The sequence below is a fragment of the Polistes dominula genome, unplaced genomic scaffold (genome assembly GCF_049000335.1).
Source record: "Polistes dominula isolate Pdom_NZ unplaced genomic scaffold, Pdom_raw_medaka contig_49, whole genome shotgun sequence".
Lineage (NCBI taxonomy): Eukaryota > Metazoa > Arthropoda > Insecta > Hymenoptera > Vespidae > Polistes > Polistes dominula.
Genome location: NW_028300914.1, coordinates 2,648,960 through 2,656,479, shown reverse-complemented (window position 1 = coordinate 2,656,479; position 7,520 = coordinate 2,648,960).

The window sequence follows — 7,520 nt, the reverse complement described above, 5'->3', positions numbered from 1 at the left end:
TTTTACCTTCTTCGTATACGCCCTATTCTCAAAGCCACATACTTATATATATGTATATGCATCTGTGTGTGTGTATTCATCTATCCTTTGCACGTTTCACGTTCAAAATGAAAGAGGAAAGAAGAAGAAAGACAAAGAAAGAGGAGACTTGAAGAATCACGATTACTGCCCTCCTGTCCTGTCCCTTCCATCCCCCCATAAACTCCCACCATCACTCACTCCCACTACTACTTTTTCTTCTTCTTTCTTCTTGGGTTCGTTTGACATGTGTGTGTGAGAGATAGAGAGAGAGTACGATCAGTAGAGAATAGGTGAACATGGTCAGACGTGTTAGCACGAGCCGATCACAACCAAAAGCTAAACTTAGGCTTCCTCTAATACATTTGTATTGGTTTCCGTAAGTCGTGTAAGCTCTCGTTTCCAAAGGATAGAGGAAACCAATCAGACGGATTCGTGCGTCAACGCCGGAAGAAGGAAACCTCGCGCTTTGCCGGAATGGCGCGTATAATCGGGTGGGTTCGTCCTTTGCTTTGCTTTGACGATTTCTTGATCCTTTGTGAAATAGAGAGAATAAGAGAGAGAGAGAGAGAGAGAGAGAGTAAGATATAGATCTCCTTTCTCTGTCTGCTTGTCTCTCTCTCTCTCTCTCTCTCTTGGGAATTAACACGAGAGTGTATTGGACGCGGTATAATTATTTCTCCCTTCTATCAATCTCATTCTGTAGAAAATTATTATTGATCCTATTTATTTCAATTATTTTTTGAAGTGAAAATGTCTTTAGAATGGGGGTGATTTGAAAAAATGAAACGCGACGATGTAGTGGGGCGATGAAACACGGCGATGAAACGGCCACGATACTAAGTAAGAAGAGAAAAAGAGACAAACATATACGATTGATATTTTTAATTATTTCCATTGTTTTCTATCGGATGATAAAATTTGATGATAGAAAAAAAAAAAATATATAAGAAAAGAGAAATGGCATAATTCGAGGACACATTAAAAGAAAAAAAGGAACGTTCTTACAGTACGCGTAAAAAAAAAAAAAAAGAATAATCGTATTTACCAAGTAGTACACAATTCCAATCTAATATCTAGTTCATATCGTTCTCATTACCAGTGGAATATTTTATCTTGAGATAACGCGATTACCAATCCACGTGAATACTCACTTTGTTGAAAGCAAGCCAACGAATGAACGAACGAACGAACGAACGGGTTGGCTCGATTTATCCCGAATAAATCGCGGAGTTAATTATTCCTTGGGTTTTGCGATCAGACGAAATGACTTCTCTGTCTTCGTTCTCTTAGTATACCTAAGCTTACATTAGAAAGAGAGAGAGAGAGAGAGAGAGAAATAAAGAGAGAGTAAGATATGCATATATATGTATACACATATACATATACCTTTACTACCGGTGGTCTACCTCTCGCCAATTTGTAAATCAACGCACGATCGTAAGGACACGTTAGGTATGCCCATTAGCGTGTTTCTTGATAGTCTCTCTGAGCTTCTACCTTGGTATAATCGGATACAACTAGTCCGTAAAGCTATTAAATCTCTTTCTGTTTTTCCTTTAAAACATCCTCTCAGATTCGCGTTGTTTCTTTTTAAAGGAAAAAATAAAAAAATAAAAACAAAAATAATAAACATCGTAAGTATAATTAACTAAGAAAAGTAGTAACAAAAATTCTATTTTAATAAATAAAAAAAAAAAAAAACAACATACATACATAACTTTCATTTATTTTTATTTATTTCTTTTCTAATACGTCTTATTCATTTCTATGAATAATAATAATAATAATAATAATAATAATTTCTATCAAAATTTATACCAAATGTTATCAAAAAAAAAAAAAAAAAAAAGAAAAAGTAAAAGATCATTTAAGAAAAATCATTGGAGAATATTAAATTTAATTTATACAATTTTTTTTTTTAACGTTTGACTTTCACGTATGTTGAATATAATCGAAATGCACTTAACAAATTATGTTTCCTTTAGGTTTGTTTTTTTTTCTTTCTAATCCTTTTCTCTTATCTCATCTTCTTTATTAATATTTTATTTGTTTTCGTTTTTATTTGTCTTTTTTTTTTTTTTCTTTTGCACGTCTTTTTACGTCGCGACTTTGTGAGATCGATGTCGACACGAAAAAACGTTTGAAATATTAAAAGATTTCTCGTTGGCGTTTGGCACCGTTGTTGCTGTTGTTGTTGGCCTAATACGAATGAGTCGGTATCCTTGTCGTGTCTGCATTCTTCATGAGAGGAATAGCTTTTCTTTCTCTTTCTCTTTCTTTCTATGCTATGTCTGAAGTAAGAGAAACGCGAGAAAACGTTTCTCTTACTCGTTTCTCTTTCTCTCTCTCTCTCTTTCATTCTTTTTACCTTATTTCTCCTTTTTACTTCTTACTATTATCTTCCCTTTTTCATTTCCCTTCTCACGAAAAGTGAGAAAGAAATAAGCACTATCCTATCCTGTTGAGATACTTTTGTGGCCGAGCTCAAGTAAACGAGACGCCGGAAATAAATATAAACGAATTACAAACTTAAATAACTATAACACCAATTTCTTTTTTTTTTTTTTTTTTTTTTAACACTAAACGCGACAATAAATGCCTCTTTGTGTTTTTATTTCAAGAAAATTATTCGATTAAAGATCAAACATTTTTTACGAAATATTGTAAATATTCGTTTATTTGTGATGTTGTAATTTTTATTGAAACACAAATAAGAAAAAAGAAAGAAACAAGTAGATCCATTAAAAGTCTTAAATCCTGAAACATATATAAAATCTTTTGTAAACCTGTGTAAATATTCAATGTGTTTATATGTGTGCCTTAAGAAATGCATTTATACATATAGTATATATATATTATAAAATGCAGTCATTGGTTTGTTGTTAAATCCAACGAAGATCACCTGTAACAAAAAGAAAACTATATTAATCATACAATTAAGTGATATAAAGTAGCCTAACGTATGAATCGTCCAATTCGCAGATGCACTTTTTAATTAAATTCTCTATTTATTTTTATCAAATATCTATATTTATATCATTTGATATATAACAGGAAGGTGTACGTTAGATAATTAATTGAAACTATTACCTGAAATTAACGGGATAACAAAATCCGCTGTAACAAGTATACAGACATGACAGATTAAAAAATTCGAAAGATTCGCCATATTGCTGTGGATAAAACTGGCGCGTCAAATTGGCGCTGAAATACTGTATGCGCGAGAATACTGCGCAGTACATCTTTTCTCCACCTATAATAAAGAAAAATTTCGAATGATTAAAAATACGATATAGAAGGATCAAAATTGTCGAAATATATTCAAAAAAATCAAAATTGATCCTTATATCCTTTATATATTGTAATAAGAAGGTGTGAACCTTACAAAATATCTTTTAATTACCTGATTTTAACGGGACGATGATACTCCGATGTTATCTCCACGAACGACGCCAAGAAACTAAAGAACATTGGCCATGATTGGCTAATTCATATTTTTGAATATGAAAAGGGCCATCACAGCTTCTTACACGGACAGAATCTGACCTTCTTCATGACCACGCTGATCAAACTACATATGATAATTTATTTATTAAATAAATTAAAAATCATTTCTATTTTTCTAATAAATATTCACGTAACTTATAAATGTTCTAAAAATAATGAATAGAATAAAGACAACGTAGACATTATGAAAACTTTGTCGTTTCGTACAATATAAAAATGGCTAATATGGAATTCAGCATATGAAAGAATATTTTTACACAGTTTTACAAAAGATTTTATATATGTTTCAGTATTTAAGACATTAATGGATCTGCTTGTTCTTTTTATTTTTATAATATTTATGTGTGTGATAGGCATTTCAATATAATGTAATTTTATTTTGCTTTTTTCTATGGTATGAGACAAAACTGTAGGATATTCGATAAATTATTGATACAAAACTTCATAAAAAAAGGGGTGAATGAAAAAATTAGGCAACGTAATCTTTCATCTAGTTATAACTCTAGAATTCTAATAGCCAAAAATCTGTAAAAATTCTCAGTTATAGTTATTTGAAAAAATAATGGAACGATTTTGAACAAAAAATGAATGATTTCTAACGACAAGACGACGAATCAATCTCTGATATCTCAAACCTTCGTAAAGCAATAGGTATAGGAGGAGGAGGAGGAGGAAAAAGAGAACAAGAAAGTGGTGTTGTTGTGTGGAGTAGGTGTAGGGGTAGGAGGAGGAGGAGGCCTAATCACGTTAGGTGCTGTTTCGTCTGCTGCCATTTTGTTTTCTGCTCACGTACCGCCGTAAAACAAAGGAACATCGTGTGTGAGTGAGTGCTCGCGGAGAAAGAGAATAACGTACCTTTAAATATTTAATCCCTCATTATGGGAATCGTGGTAAATTCGAGGCTTTTGAAACAATTGGCAGTTTTTACTATTCAATAAGTGTCTTTTCTATCTTCAATCCATCTATCTAAAAAAAGAAACAAAGAGATAGATAAAGTTTTGCGAATGGAACCAACCACTCTCCACTTCCCACCTCCACCTCCACCACCGAGGTGTCCTCGAGTTATTCCACTTTACAATTACATAATTGTTTCAAAAATAATTCGTATCAATTTGTACAAAGTATTAACGTTATTATTATTTTCTTTTCTGTTTCTTGGGTTATTTCTTTTTTTTATAAATTCATCGTACGGAAATATCATTTTCTAATTCATATATGAATTATATAATCGACGAATACCAAAGATATTATTTTAAAATGTCGATTATTTTAAGATGATATCGTTATATATACTAACATTTCGCGGTAACAAAAATATACGTTAGACCATCCTTTCTTAGAACATAATTCATTGCATTTAATTCGTGGAATAAGAAACCACCGATGCCATAGAGTTACTCTACATGTTGCTACATTCGATTTGTTCACCATTATAGTTGACTGCACCGTTGCCATCGGAGTTCATTTAAAATAGTTAGTTATTCTAAGCTTACTCTGATTATTCTCATGCCATCTCATCAAGAGATCTTGTCTGAATCTTGATTTTGCATTAACGATTCTTGCATTACCAATTATATATTTCTCACTCGATTTTCTCTGTGGTGGTGGTGGTGGTGGTGGTTGAATAAGGGGTTGAAGTATTTATTTATAGATTTTAACGTCGATTAAAGCATCGCTAAAAGAGTTTTGACTTTGATGTTGAGTCGAGTTGAGTAAAGTAAAGTAAAGTAAAGTAAAGTAAAGTAAAGTAAAGTAAAGTAAAGTAAAGTAAAGTTTTAGTAAAATGCAATTTTTTTTTTTTTTTTTTTTTACTAAAGACAATCCTTCCTATTAATAATTGAAGTATTCGTGATGCTTATCTAAATTTACGGGGAATGTTTCATTTTTTTTATTTAGACAAATATTTTCTATTAAAATGTGTGTAGTATTATTTTATAATTATATAAATAAATACTCAAAAATATAAACATATAATATATATATATGCAATTATTAAATAGATCAGATCAGAAAGTTATGATAGTAAAGAAGAAAAATGGTTAAAGGGTACTCCCATACTAGTATAGAATTCCCTCATTACAATGGTAGTGTGTCCCTGACCCAAGAGATCCTGTGATAATGAAATTAGAGTTCTTTCTCTTTCTCTCTCTTGTTGACTGGGTTTCGAGATATACATATATATATATATATATATATATATATATATATATATATATATATATATAATACGTGTGTAAGTGTGTTTATATGAGGTAAAGCGTTGAAATATCACTGCTTTTGTAAAAGATGGAAAGAGTATTTTCCACGTAGAACGATTCTACGCCACGAAAAGGATTTGCGAATGTATGGAGAGTAATTGGGGAAAGGGGGAGAGGAATTGAGTGTTGGAAATTGTTAGGGGGTAGAGGGGTAAATATGGTCTTGGTGCGAGAAAGTTGGATAGAGGAAAGAGACCTATGGAAAGGGGATGGGAAAAGAAAGGGAGAGGAGGTTTGAGGAAAAAAGATAGAAAAACAGGTGAAGAGAGAGAGAGAGAGAAACGGAAGACACTATGATCGAGTACCGGACATTCCGGTGGTATAATGAAAACATGGCCGCCACCTGAAAATCCCGTTGGCAGTGCTTTCAAAAGCACGACCAACATCCCTCCCCACACCTACCCTTATACCCCACTTTTTATCTTTTGTATTCGGTATACCTCCTCTCTCTTTTATTCTTGTTTCAAAAAAAAAGCCCACTTTCCTAACACCCCCCTCTTCACCCTGCTAATTTTTCTTCTCTCCTGTCCCATCACGTGTTTTAAATCTTTTTCGTCATAAATAAAATCACTTATACTAATTTTTTTTTTGTCACGAATATTCGTTTTTTCTGTTTATTTTTTTATCTCTCTTATTATCTTTTATCTTTAATAATTTGATATATTCTGGTACAAAAGTTAGTTTCATTTGAATTACTGTTATATGTGATTTAAGTAACGAAGAGTATGGAAAAAATATAAATAGGTTATTCTTATATATTTTGTGTTATTTTATCTACTCGTTGGTTCGAATAGGAGAATTTTTTTTTTTTTTTTTTTTTATGGAAAGAAATCACGGCGCCCCTTCGCGCATCTTCATCGATTATTTAATCGGCCATGGCCATTTTTACGTCCGCTCGAAAGTGGTCGCCCCTTTTCTTTTTTTTTTCTCTTTCTCTTTCTCTTTCTATCTCGAAATGCGAGAAATCCCTAGGCACGATGTTCGTTGATCTATTTTTTTTTTTTTTTTTACTTCTTCTGTGATTCTTTTAAAATTAAACTTAGGCGAGAACGTTAACGTAATCATTTTCTTTTTGTTCGATTATCAACAAAATTATCAAACGAAAGATAAAATAATATTTAACATTACTTTGTTTGTTTACCCATTTTATTTCACGTCCGAGGTATATATATATAATAAAATAAAAACATATTATTATATACATTTGAAAATAACAATTTACGAATGGAGAACCTAGAGAATAAATAAAACAAAAAAAAAACGAAAAAGATATTCAAATATTCAAAGTGGTAAAAAATTAAGAGAAGATGAAGGGAGGTACGGGAGTAAAAGAAAAAGAAAAATTAAGGAAAATGAAAGAAAGAAATAAAGAAATAAAGAAAGAAAGAAAAACAAACAAAAGTCTAACTAACAGTTACACGTTAGTTTCGACGAATTTCATGGGGATATGGGGTGGGTGGGGGAACTCGAAATTAAATAGAATTTAATTCGCAATAGGGTTTGGGGGGTATAGCTTTTCCTCGGACTATAGTTTTCCGGAATGGTAGTCTGGCTTACGTCACCCGTAACCACTTAGCGTATTGGAGTTTGATTTATTTTCCACGCGAAACGACTGCCCTTCCTGCCTGCCTGCTGCTGCTGGTGCTGTTGGGTTGGTTGGTTGGTTGGTTGGTTGGTTGGTTGCTCGTCTACCTCCCGTAAGGGTAGTACACCCTCTCTATTCGAATGGGGGAT